Source organism: Palaemon carinicauda, chromosome 28 (genome assembly GCF_036898095.1).
Source record: "Palaemon carinicauda isolate YSFRI2023 chromosome 28, ASM3689809v2, whole genome shotgun sequence".
Classification (NCBI taxonomy): domain Eukaryota; kingdom Metazoa; phylum Arthropoda; class Malacostraca; order Decapoda; family Palaemonidae; genus Palaemon; species Palaemon carinicauda.
The window spans coordinates 80,804,996-80,818,054 of record NC_090752.1 but is presented as its reverse complement, the minus strand read 5'-3'; positions in this window follow the sequence as shown (position 1 = coordinate 80,818,054).

Genomic DNA, 13,059 nt, shown 5'->3' with positions numbered 1-13,059 from the left:
GTAAAGATATAGAAAAAATTATGGAGAGACATGAGAGTGAACGAGAAGTTAGGTAGGTTGTTTTCAGTTAATTTCGCTGAGTCTAGGGATACTTCCCGTAAACATCTCCCGAACGTCCTGTTCCTTTCTTGAATGACTCATGGGGCCCAGACGAATGAGGCGCGAAAGCCGGCAAAAAGTCACGTGATTAAGGATAGCTTGACACGCCCAGGACGACGATATATAAGCAACTGTGAGAGGTGATCTCTCTCTCTCTCCTTCCTAGTAAGTCACTCTGTTTACCAGGTCTAAAGACCTACTTTAACTTGCCGGTCTCGAGGCGAACAACGAGTTGTGGCTGTACATACATTAACTGAAGGCCGGCGTATATTCAGGATCGTTTAGCATCCGAGGAATTGAGGGGAACCATTTATCCCTTGAAACGAAGGACGACGAACAGAACTATTACGCCCGCACCTGATCGACTGTGAGTGTGTTTGGCGTGATGTCCCAGAGTCCCAGAGACTGAGGTGACTAGAACATCGCGCCAGCCTTCCCAACACCTGACGATGGCTCCTAATTCATCGACGACAGAAGGCCTACGATTGACGTATAGGCCCAATTAAACAAGGATACATCCAACTCTTCAGCCAGTGTCAAGACTTCTGAATTCAACACTACAAATTTATGTAAAACCCATTCTTTTTATGACTTCTTTGTAAGTGACTGTTCAACCCTTTTTTATGTCTAGTAAAGGAAAAACTCGGCACTTGTATCCCTCACCCACATAACTTTTCTTATGTTAACTCCTGAGAGAATCATTAAGTATTAAACAAGAATGGATTAAAATACAATTAAGAAATAGTAAGTAAAGGTAAAAATACTAGACAATTAACAAGAAGATTTATTGAGAAGCTTTATTAAAGAAAGAACCAAAGGAATCATCACTAGAGGTTCCAGGTAGGAGGCAGACTATTCCACTTTCAGGATCGTTGGACCTTCAATCCCTGGTCCCACAGCCTAATCACTAATGGACTCGGCTGAAAATGGAACAAACATTCCACCCCCTTGGAAGGATATACCTCAGAACTCTTGAACAAGAAGGTAATAAGGTAAGTGAAGTCCATCAGATTCCAGGGAAGGCTGTTCTGTGTTCCCAAGAAAGACTTGGATAAACTCAGAGTCATTCTAGACTTGTCTCCACTCAACAAGTTTATTGAGAACCATAAGTTCCAGATGCTTACCTTACAACACATAAGGACTCTTCTACAAAAAGGGGCATACACAGTCTCAATAGACCTCCCAGATGCTTACTGGCACCTACCAGTCAATTGCCCCCTCTCCTCCTACCTAGGATTTAGGATACAGAAGACAAAGTATGTCTTCACAGCCATGCCCTTTGGAATAAACATAGCCCCAAGGATATTCACAAAACTTGCGGATACAATCGTCCAACAACTATGCTCAGAAGGAATTCAAGTAGTAGCATATCTCGACGATTGGCTGTTGTGGGCAGCATCCACGACGACTTGTCTGCAAGCGCCCAAAAGGTGATCCAGTTCCTGGAGCACCTAGGCTTCAAGATCAACCGCAAGAAGTCTCGCTTTTCTCCAGCTCAGAAGTTTCAATGGGTAGGAATCCATTGGAACTTACAGTCACACCATCTCTCCATTCCAATGAAGAAGAGGAGAGAGATAGTGGTATCTGTCAAGAGACTAATCAAACACAAGAGGATTTCAAGATGCCAACAGGAAAGAGTATTGGGCTCTCTCCAGTTCGCAGCAGTGACAGACCCAGTGGTAAAAGCACAGTTAAAGGATGCGTCAGGAGTCTGGAGAAGATACGCATCAAACGCTCGAAGAGATCAACAAAGGTTGACACCGACCCGATTGCGCATGCTATTAAGGCCGTGGTCAACAGCCAAAAGCCTAGCATGAACAATTCCCTTACAACCACCTCAACCATCAGTGGTAATACACACAGAAGCTTCCCTGGAAGGATGGGGAGGCCATTCGCAAGAAAGGAAAGTGCAGGGGAATTGGTCGCACCAGTTCAAAACCTTTCACATCAACATTTTGGAGGCTATGGCAGTCTTCCTAACGTTGAAGAAACTATCCCCTCGCAGGTCAGTCCACATCAGACTGGTCTTGGACAAATTGACAAGGCTTGAGATCACCTCACATCAATCACGTGATGTTAAAACATCTACCTGGCAAGGAAGAGAAAATGGCACTTATCAGCAGTTCACCTGCAAGGGTTCCGCAATGTGACGGCGGACGCTCTATTCAGGCGAAAGCCGATAGAGACAGAATGGTCCCTAGACGCAGACTCATTCTCCTTCATCTCGGAAAAAGTCCCAGAACTGAAGATCGACCTCTTCGCAATGAGCGACATTCAAGAAACTACCTCGTTATGTACCCCCTTACGAGGACCCTCAAGCAGAAGCGATAGACGCCATGTCTTTCGACTGGAACAGATGGCATCGATTCTACCTGTTCCCACCAACCAATCTCCTGCTAAAAGTCCTCGACAAACTAAGATCCTTTAAAGGAACAGCTGCAGTAGTGGCCCCCAAATGGCCCAGAAGCTATTGATTCCCTCTAGTTCTAGAATTGAAACTGAAGCTGCTTCCTCTGCCGAACCCAGTTTTATCCCAACTGGTTCAGAAGTCGACTGTTTACGCTTCATCCTTGAGAACCAACAACCTACATCTCATGATTTTCTCGCCCTAGCAGCCAAGAAAAGGTTTGGGATCTCAAAGGACAATATCGACTTCATTGAAGAATACAAGTCAAGTTCAACTAGGAGAAAATATGAATCGTCTTGGAAGAAGTGGGTTTCCTTTATGAAAGCAAAGAAACTGACAGAAATATCAATAGATTTCTGTCTCTCCTTCTTCATCCCCCTACACGAACAAAGCCTTGCTTCCACCACAATAACTGCGTGTAAGTTGGCTTTGACTAGACCTCTTCTGTACGCCTTTCAGGTGGACCTTTCAGGTGAAATCTTCAATAAGATACCAAAGGCATGCGCTAGACTCAAACCGGCAACCCCTCCAAAGCCCATAACATGGTCATTGGACAAAGTCTTGCACCATGCTTCGAATCTAAGCAATGAGGATTGCACCCTAAAGGATCTAACACAGAAAGTGATATTTCTGTTTGCTATAGCCTCAGGGGCTAGTAAAATAGTAGCCTTATCCAGAAATGAAGGCCATATCCAGTTTTTGGAAACAGGAGAACTGAATCTCTTACCTGATCCTACCTTTCTCGCCAAAAACGAGCTGCCCACCAAAAGGTGGGGTCCTTGGAGAATCTGCCCTCTGAAGGAAGATGTCTGTCTATGCCCAGTAGAGTGTCTCAAGGTCTATCTTCGAAGAACTTCAGACTTCAAGGAGGGACAGCTCTTCCGAAGCGAAACCTCAGGATCAAAATTATCTCTAAGACAACTGAGTGTGAAACTCACCTACTTTATTCGCAGAGCGGCTCCTAACAGCACACACGCAGGTCATGATCCAAGAAAAGTTGCTTCTTCGTTGAATTTCTTTCAACATAGGGACTTTGAGAGGCTCCACTCATATACAGGGTGGAAATCATCCAGAGTCTTCTATAAACATTATGCGAAGCAGGTGCACGAGATAAAACACTTTGTGGTGGCGGCAGGTAGTGTCATAAAACCTTTCGTCTAGTGCTGCGATGAACAGGGGACTGTTTTGGGACTCAACAGTGTATCGGGTGAATAGGTGTTAACATTTTCTAACGTTAATACCTTCTAGTGAAAATCACTATGGTGATTAAGACTGTTCTATACAGGTGCAGAATCTAACCAATAACACCAGTGCCGTGTGAACATTTGAACACAGTGTTAAAGCATATCTAACATCTGAGTGAAACTAGACAAGTTTAGCTTCACATTCATTGAGTGGCATTTTAAAAAATGAATTAATATATGTATATTCTTCCCTTACAGGTCAGAAATATATATAACCATGATGTTTATAAGTGCAAGGTTAGATTCCTTCTCATGATACATTATTAATTTATTTTGCTTATGAAAATAAAGAGAAAAAAGGTATCTGCGTCTTCTTTTCTCCTCAGTACATCAATAAAAGAATCCAGAGTTTTTTTTTTATTTCCTTAAATAGACACCTTGACGGTACCAATGTCCAAAGTACGAATAGGTAATCTCTAGAAAATTTCCCTTGCGTCCTTATGGAAATACAAACATTGAATCCTTATAGTCGAAGTAGACATTTTCCCTGCAGGGGGCAGGAAGCCCTAAGCTAGTTCAAAGCTTGGTGGATATGACAAATAACAGTAAGGGTCTAGGATACCATATAAGGAACTCATTCAAAGTAAAGGCACTTATACAAACCCACAGATATAGTACTTTCAAGTTAATTCTCTGGTAAGCTTCCATCAGGGCCACATGGCCGAGCCCAAAAAACGGATTTTGAGCAAAGCGAAAAATGTATTTTAGGGTGAGATAGCCATGTCGTCCTGATGGACCCACCCTTCTTTCTTAAATGACCCCACCCAAAACTACTCTATATGCGGCTATTCCTGCTTAAATGCAAACTAAGAATGATGGGCCGTAGTACTACGGAGAGGAGGTCCACCGGGTACCTTGATAATGGCTCCCCTTTCGTTCGAAACTCTTCCCCCTCAAAGAGTTAAATCTATTTGGGGTGAAGATTGCTATGTGACGTATCAAAAAATACGTCCCCTGATATTATGCAAAATCCTTAAAGATATATTAAGGATACTCACGCCAGGACTTAGAATTCCGGAGACCTATGGTTAATTCTCTGGGAGTAACACTGTAGCAAATATCCCTTAGAAAGCTACCTAAAGGAACCTTCCATCAGGACGACATGGCTATCTCACCCAAACATAGATTTTTCCTCTTTGCTCATAATCCATTTATTCCTGTATTTGCCCTACCAAAGTCCCAGGTTCCCACCTGTGTTTATCGGGTAAGGGGGTGGGGATAGCGGGAGAATGGTTGATTTGCTGTTGAAATCAAGGTCAAGTTCATTGAAAGCACATTATTTACTGTAGGGAAAGTATACAGTAGTTTGTTATCAATGTGGTTGAATAGTTACTACCCTCAAACATACCTGGAATAGTAATAGTTCATTAGTGTTGTATTTAACTATTGTCGCTGAATTGTCTTGGTGGGATCAATTACAGGCTTCTTAATTAGAATATGTTTAATTTGGTTCAGGCCTACATCTCTGATAAACTCTTACTCACTTGTGACTCTCGAGTGAGAGTATGTAAGCAAAACTCGTACACAAAAAATACAAAAATAACAAAAGAGCATCACTCTTAAAAAGACTGGATCCTACTGCAATACAAAAGTAGGAAGGATCACATTCTAACTTTGAGACAATTAATAAATAATAAAATCCTTCATAACATATGCTACACACTTATCGATACTGAATCTACACCTGATGTTTGAGCATCAATATTTGATTCGTTTGACTTTACTACTTCTGAAAACTTTCCATTTCTAACATTCACATGATCTACAGGATTTCTATTCAACTGTTGCAATTGATCAACATAACGTTTTGCAATATTTCCAACAACTTGAACATCATAATGTAAATTTCCTATCTCTTTTAGAATTTCTCCTGGTAGGCTACCCACTTTTCTGGAGTATTGTGTGATCTTACCACGACATTAGAATAAGGGGAAAATTTTCTTACTTTTGGGAGACTTTCTAATTGCTTATACCCTTTTTCCTCTAAATCACTTTGCAAACTTGGATACAACAAATCTAACTTACACCTAATCCTCCTCTCCATCAACAAATTTGATGGTATCACACCTGTTGTGCTGCACGATGTTGTTCTATAAGACGATAAAAAGTTTGACATATGAAAAAATGTTATTTGCATTTGCTTTTCTACTCTTCATGTTTTGCTTAAATGTTTGAACAAATCTTTCAGCCTCTCTATTCGTGGAAGGATGATACATTACTGAAAATGTATGTTCAATACCATTTACATTACAAAACTCATTAAACTCTAGTGATGTAAACTGTGGACTGTTATCAGTTACAATTCTTTCTGGAATACCATGTGTAGAAAAAATTTGCATTAATTCTTTTACAGTTGCGCAAGATGTTGTTGTCTTCATTCGAATTACTTCTGGCCACTTACTGTAAGCATCTACAACTATCAAAAAAAAAAATAACCCAAGAAAGGACTAGCAAAATCTATGTGCCCTCTTTACCATGGACACCTGGGTAACTCCCATGGGTGCATTCTAGCAAATTTAGGATTGTTCTATTGCATAACACAATTTATTACAAAAAATTCAATATCTTTATCTACACCTGGCCACCAGACAAAAGTCCTTGTAACAAACTTTGATCTGACAATATCTTGGTGATCAGCATGTATTTCAGACAAAACATTATTCATCAGTGAACTAGGAATACCTTATACAACCTTGTGCTATGCTCAATTCACTTCATATATATTTTTATAGTGTTTACAATTTGCTTCATTTCCACATAAGTCCCTACCTGTCATTAAACTCTCTAAAAACCTTACTAATTATTGGGTCTTTCTTGGTATTCTGTGCAATATCATTGGCTGTAATGGGTACATCATATACTGAAACTAGCAATATACTGTCATCATACTCTTCTGGTGCTTTGTCTACTGGAAATGTAGATAAAGCATCATTACCCATCTTTTATGTAGGACGATATTCTACATCATAATGACATAAGGTTAATGTAATTGCCCAATATTGTAGTCTTGCAACTACCAACGAAGGTAAACTTGCTTTTGGACCCAGTATTGCTAATAAAGGTTTATGATCTGTAATGAATGTGAACTTTTCCTTCCATAAAGATACATATGCATTGCAATTTCTTAGCTCCATACACTAATGCTAAACCTTCTTCTATTTGAGAGTAATTCCTTTCTGTCTTGTTCAATACTCTAGAAGCGAAAGCAATTAACTTTCCTGTTTCGTCTGGCATTACACGAGACAATACTACAACCAAACCTATGTTCGATGCATCACAAACTAGTCTAACTGGTAAATCCATTTGGTAATCCACTAGAAATGTAAGTGATGTTATTTCCTAATCCATTCTTTCAAAAGATTCCTGACAATCTTTTGCACAGTTCTACTGTATACCCGTATTCAACAAGTTATACAATGGATGTGGGATTATAGATAAATTCTGAATGAAATTCCCGTAACAACTAAACCTAAAATTGATTGTAATTCCTCAACATTTTCTGGTACCTTTATTGATTTCCCTGCTTTTATTTTCTCCTTATTCCTATGACTACCTTTGCCATTAATTACAAAACCTAAGTATTCTACTGAATCAACTTCTAAAATACATTTGCTCTTATTAACTCTGATATCATGTTCCTTCATCTTCTTCAGAACTGCCCGTAATCTTTCTCTATGTTCTCTTTTATCTTTATCAGAGACTAAAATATCATCTATGAAAATGGATACTCCTTGGATTCCTGAAAAAATCTTGTCCATAGTTTTTTGCTATATAGCTGGACTACTTGCTACTCCTTAAAGCAATCTGTTTGGCCTATACAACCCTAAGGATGTATTTACTGTACATAGTTCTTGTGAATATTTCATCCATGGGAAGCTGTTGAAATTCTTGTTTAAGATCTAACATAGAAAACATAACCTTTTCCCATGAGCCTTTACTTTCTAACCTTTTGATTTTTGTTTCAACTGCACTTTTCAATGCATATGGTACTGGTCTTGGAGCAAAAAATCTAAGAGGGCTATCTGATTTCAAAACTGAAATTGCCTTTGAGTTTTTTACTCTACCAACTTTCTCTTCAAATATGTCTTGAAACTCAGATTGAATATTATCCACAGACACTTTATTCTTGTGTTCATCTTGTGTATCTATAACCTTCAAAATACTAGCCCAATCTAATTTCAAATACTGTAACCAATCCAAACCTAGTAACGTTTGTCCTTTACCTTTTACTATGGCCAATGGCATTCTATCTAACTTGTGATCTTTATACTGTACTTCTACGTTCAAAGCACCTATTACCCGAATATCAACACCATTATAACCTTTCAAAACTCTATTTGTACCTTCTAATAACAAATTAGGAATGGTTTTAACTTTTCTCAGACATAATCGACATATCAGCTGCTGTGTCAACTTGCACTACAATTGGTTTACCATTTATGATCACTTCTACCAATATATGTTTCTTTGCCCCTTTTTTGACAGAATTAATGCAAAACGTAAAATCAGTTTCTGACCTATCCTGATTATCATGATAATTTTCCCCATTATTCTCTTGGCTTATAGTATCAACTTCTGCATCTATTTTCTATGAGTATTGTTTAGGGAATCTACAATCATTTGAAAAATTACCCATCTTTCTACAATTCTGGCATGTCTGTCCCATAGCATGACATTTCCTTGCTTCGTATGCAAGATGATCAGTTTTCCCACACCTATAGCATTTGGGTTTTGCCTGTTTTTTCTGCATATAGGTCTGATTCTGATATTTGTGAACATTAGAGTTCGGCAATTTCCTATGACTAGGCTTTGACGTATTCTTTCTCTGATTCTCATTTTCTTTCAACTTAGAGCCTATCGTGCTAATTTTAGAATTTTTCATTCTATTGCTTGTAAAATTACCTATTATATTACTTTGCCTATTTGATATTTCTGGAGCTCTGTCTATAATCAATACCTTCTATAGTGTTAAATCTTAGTCTTGCAGTAATTTTATTCTTAGCTCTTGTGATGTGCAATAGGCAATAACTTGATCTATAACATTTTCTAACTCTAAAATTTCCTATGAAACAGCTAAATTCTCAAGTCTAGTCACAAATGCATCTAGGCTTTCATTATCTTTCTGACATGCCTGTGCTTGAATTGATATCTTTAAAATTTTTTTATTGATCCAAGTGGCAAAATAAGTGGTAAGAGCCTTAATTGCAGTTTCACTACTGTCATGGGTACGTTGTAGTGTCCCAAACCTCTCTACCGGCTGTGTGCAGTAATAACGCCTTCACCTGTGCATCTATCTTACCAGCTAATTGTTCTAAATATATCTTAAATTCCTCACACCACTGTTGCCATCGTGTTGCAACATAATTGGGTTCAGTAACAATGCTGAATTTTTCTGGATGCTCTATGTCCAGATGCATTTTGACTTCTTACCTGAAATAGGTTGGGCAAATGAAATCTACAAAATAAACTTGTAACTTCCTAAACAAAGTTAATTTTTACCTCATTCCTATGTAGTTTATTGCTTTTTTGTGTGTGTTTGTGCAATCAACTTTGGTAGTTCTACACTTAATGATACTCCATGCAAAACTAACTCTGACTTACGGTAAATAATTACCTTTGCACCTATGCCTCTGGGGTAAATATATGATACTTTAATTTCTAGGGAAACTGGAATTTGCTATAAGAAATGGACAAGTGCTGGCTAGTTTGGTATTTTTCTCTTTATGTTTGACAGGGGCTGGGGTATAAAATGTGAAGTATGTTTTTCACTCTACATTGTTTACATCTGAGAGACTGAAGGGGACTTCTTGGGCATGCTTGGTTTCTGTGCATTTACAATGATGTATCTGTCAGGCGGTTATTTTAAACCAATTAACAGCTTACAAGTACTTCTTCATAAGTTCCCGGATGTTGTTCTACAACAGCCATTTTTTTCCACCTCCCCCTTCAGTTTCAACTTAACCACCATCATGTAAGACTTCTTCAATAGGGAACTTAGGGGAAGCACATCAATTTCAAAATTTAGTTTATGTCGGCAGTTGATTATGATGGAAATGCTCTCCGTTCAGTGTAAAGATATTGCTACCCATGTGAATTTAAGAAATAACGGCGAAATAATGTCTTACAGGTCTGATTCTAACTTAATTTTTAGGGAAGACTAGCACATTTTCTACTGCAAAGCTACTGTAAAGATTGCAAAGATAAAAAAGGAGACGGTGTCAATCAGAAGGTAAGGAAATATCTGTGATTTACTTTTTCATAATGTAAGGATTTATTTGTGATTTACTTTATCATTATGTAAGGATTTATTTGCTAGTGGTTGTGACCAGGGAAGGGGGATCTGGCTAGCGACTGTGACCTGGGAACAATTGTGACCTGGGAAGGGGGGGGGGGGGGGTCCGAGGGGCTTTCCCATAGGTAGGGGTTGTGACCTGAGAACTACTAGGTTAGGTTAGGTGGGTTTGTTAGGTTCTGTAACCTTTTAAAAATATCAAATGTTAAATAATCGCCTTTTGGCCTTTTTTAAGCCACTTACATGAACCATATATTTTTTCAAATGGTTATCTTGTGCTTATTTTGAATTTCTGACCCTTATTACTGCTGTAAATCACTCGTTTATGATATTTCCCCACCCGAAAAAACCCCGGTTTCCCACTTGGGTCCCCAGTAATTGTGTTTATATAAGGGGGTCCAAAACTCATGAACGGGTGGTTGGCATGAAACACAAGATAACGAGTAGGAAATATATATGGTTCATGTATTTGGCTAGAAATTAAAGTATCATATATTAATTGCCTCTGGTAACAAATTTTAATCATATCTTATCTGGTCCTAACAAACAAAATATCAATGTATGATGTTTGCTTGTTTCTTGACATCGAACTAGAATCTACACTGCTTGAGCTGTATTCCTGCTGCATGGGGTTGCATTCTTCTAGTTGGCATTTCTTCTTCTGCTGCTTCTCTGCATGTGTTCCCTCTTGACTATCACCAAATATACCTGGAATAATAATAGTTCATTAGTGTTGTATTTAACTATCCCAGCATTTTCAACAACTTGTCTTGGTGGGATCAATCATAGGCTTCTTAATTAAAGTATGTTTAACTTGGTTCAGGCTTACATCTCTGATACACTCTTACTCACTTGTGACTCTCGAGTGAGAATATGTAAACAAAGCTCGTAGACCAAAAATACAAAAATAACAAAAAGATCATCACTTATAAAGACTGGATCCTACTGCAATACAAAAGTAAGAAAAATCACATTCTAACTTTGAGACAATTAAAGAATGACCTTCCTAACATATGCTACTACACTTATAAACTATGCTAAAACATGTTTTATCAATGCAATACTGTGTAACAATACCCGTAACACATATAGTATTACAGTACAAAATACATAACAGAAAGTTGTTGTTTTTTTCTTGGAAATGTAGTTCCGCGTTGTTCTATAATTTTACCGCCAAAACAAGCGAGCAATTAAGGTTAGTTCAGAGTCAGAAGTTCCTTTGAAGCAGACAGTATTAGACTATGCCAGTATATTTAGCTTGAGTAATATAACAAAAGCAATATGGTTGCAAACAACAGTCATCAGGTTAGAACAAGGGGTAGAAATATGACAAACAGTGAAAGAGCAAAAATAGGGAAAGGTGTAATTAAGATAATCACAGGGATGGTGTAAAATGAAGAAAAGCAGGTCAAATCAGGATTAGGTCTAACTAAGAATAATGACTGATGTTTCATTGCTAGATATAGGATGCAATACCCAAGTGTTGAAGGAAAGGAGTAAGTTGATAGAATTAAGTAAGATAGAGGAAACTGAGTTTATTGCTTCAACTCAGGTAAGAGGAAATGAAGAGACAGGTAGGGAAAGCATTGACGAAGCTGCAGTGGGAGTGTCAAATCTGCATGTTGAAATATGTGGCTACTATAAGAATAGGTTAGGGATGATTGCGCATCATACGGCAAATGTGAATTGCGGACCTGCTTAGCATATCACGGACTCACAAAAAACCATTTAGTAGCAATAGAATCTAACGACAATATAACACGCTTATTCTGGTTTGTAAAAATTGTCACAAAGCTATTGATGAATAAGTAAAAGGTAAAAAAAAACTAGAAATTAATAAAAGTAAAGGACCAAACTATAAAGAAAAATACTCCCTGATGGATATAGTTGTAGATAGGTTAGCAAAAAAAAGAAAAAATTGTATAGTCTTGATAGGAGTAATGAGATCTATTTGTTACCAATAGTAGTTGTAAAATGGCCACACACACTCACCCGGAAGTAATGTCATGGCCGTACACACTCACCCGGAAATGAGGGTATGGCCGTACACACTCACCCGGAAATGATGGTATGGCCGTACACACTCTCCCGGAAATAAGGGTATGGCCGTACACACTCACCCGTAAGAAACCCATGGCCACAGAGACTTACTGTTGACGGAAGTGGAGTATTTTTAAAGAGTTTTGTTTACAAACATTGAGTTGGAGGACGTACGTTTCGACAGGAGCTCACTATTGATGGAAGTGGAGTATTATTTTTGTTTACAAAAATAGAGTTGAAGGTCGTAGGGTTCGTAATGACATACGAACGGGAACTATTAAAGGGAAATTGTTTACAGAAGTAGAGTATTACTTTAAGTTTTTTTTCGTTTATAGACATTGAGTTGAGGGCTGTACGGTACTGTGTTACTATTAAAGGGAATTTGTTACAAATATTGAGGGTGAAATCGTAGTATGGTGGTATTAAAGATAGTGTGTCACTATTTAAGGGTTTTTGTTTACAAAACATTGTTGGTGTTTTTTTAAAAAACGGGTTTATGGTGTTTTTTAAAAAACGGGTTTAATTTTCGTCATTAACGTAGTGAGAGTGCGTCTACAGTAATACCGAGTCCGCTTACCACCCGTTACGTTGTCCCACCTGGGCTATTTGTAATGATTAACTATTTGTAATGATAGGGGTAAAACACGCCCAGTCTCTACATTCGAGTCAAAGGGCTAACCCGCGGCTTCCGTTCTTTACCTGTTGATAGACCTACACCTGTCCCAGCCTGCACCGGACGCGTAATCACACTTAACCCCGAGTCTATTTGTAATGATAGGGGTAAAACATGCCCAGACAGTCTCTACATCCGAGTCAAAAGGCTAACCCGCGGCTTCTGTTCTCTACCTGTTGATAGACCTACACCTGTACAACCTGCACCGGACGCGTAATCACGCGTAACCCCGAGTCCCTTTTCGCACCGGTCAAAGGTCTAACCCGCACCGGACGAGTTCTCTCTCTCTCTCTCTCTCTCTCTC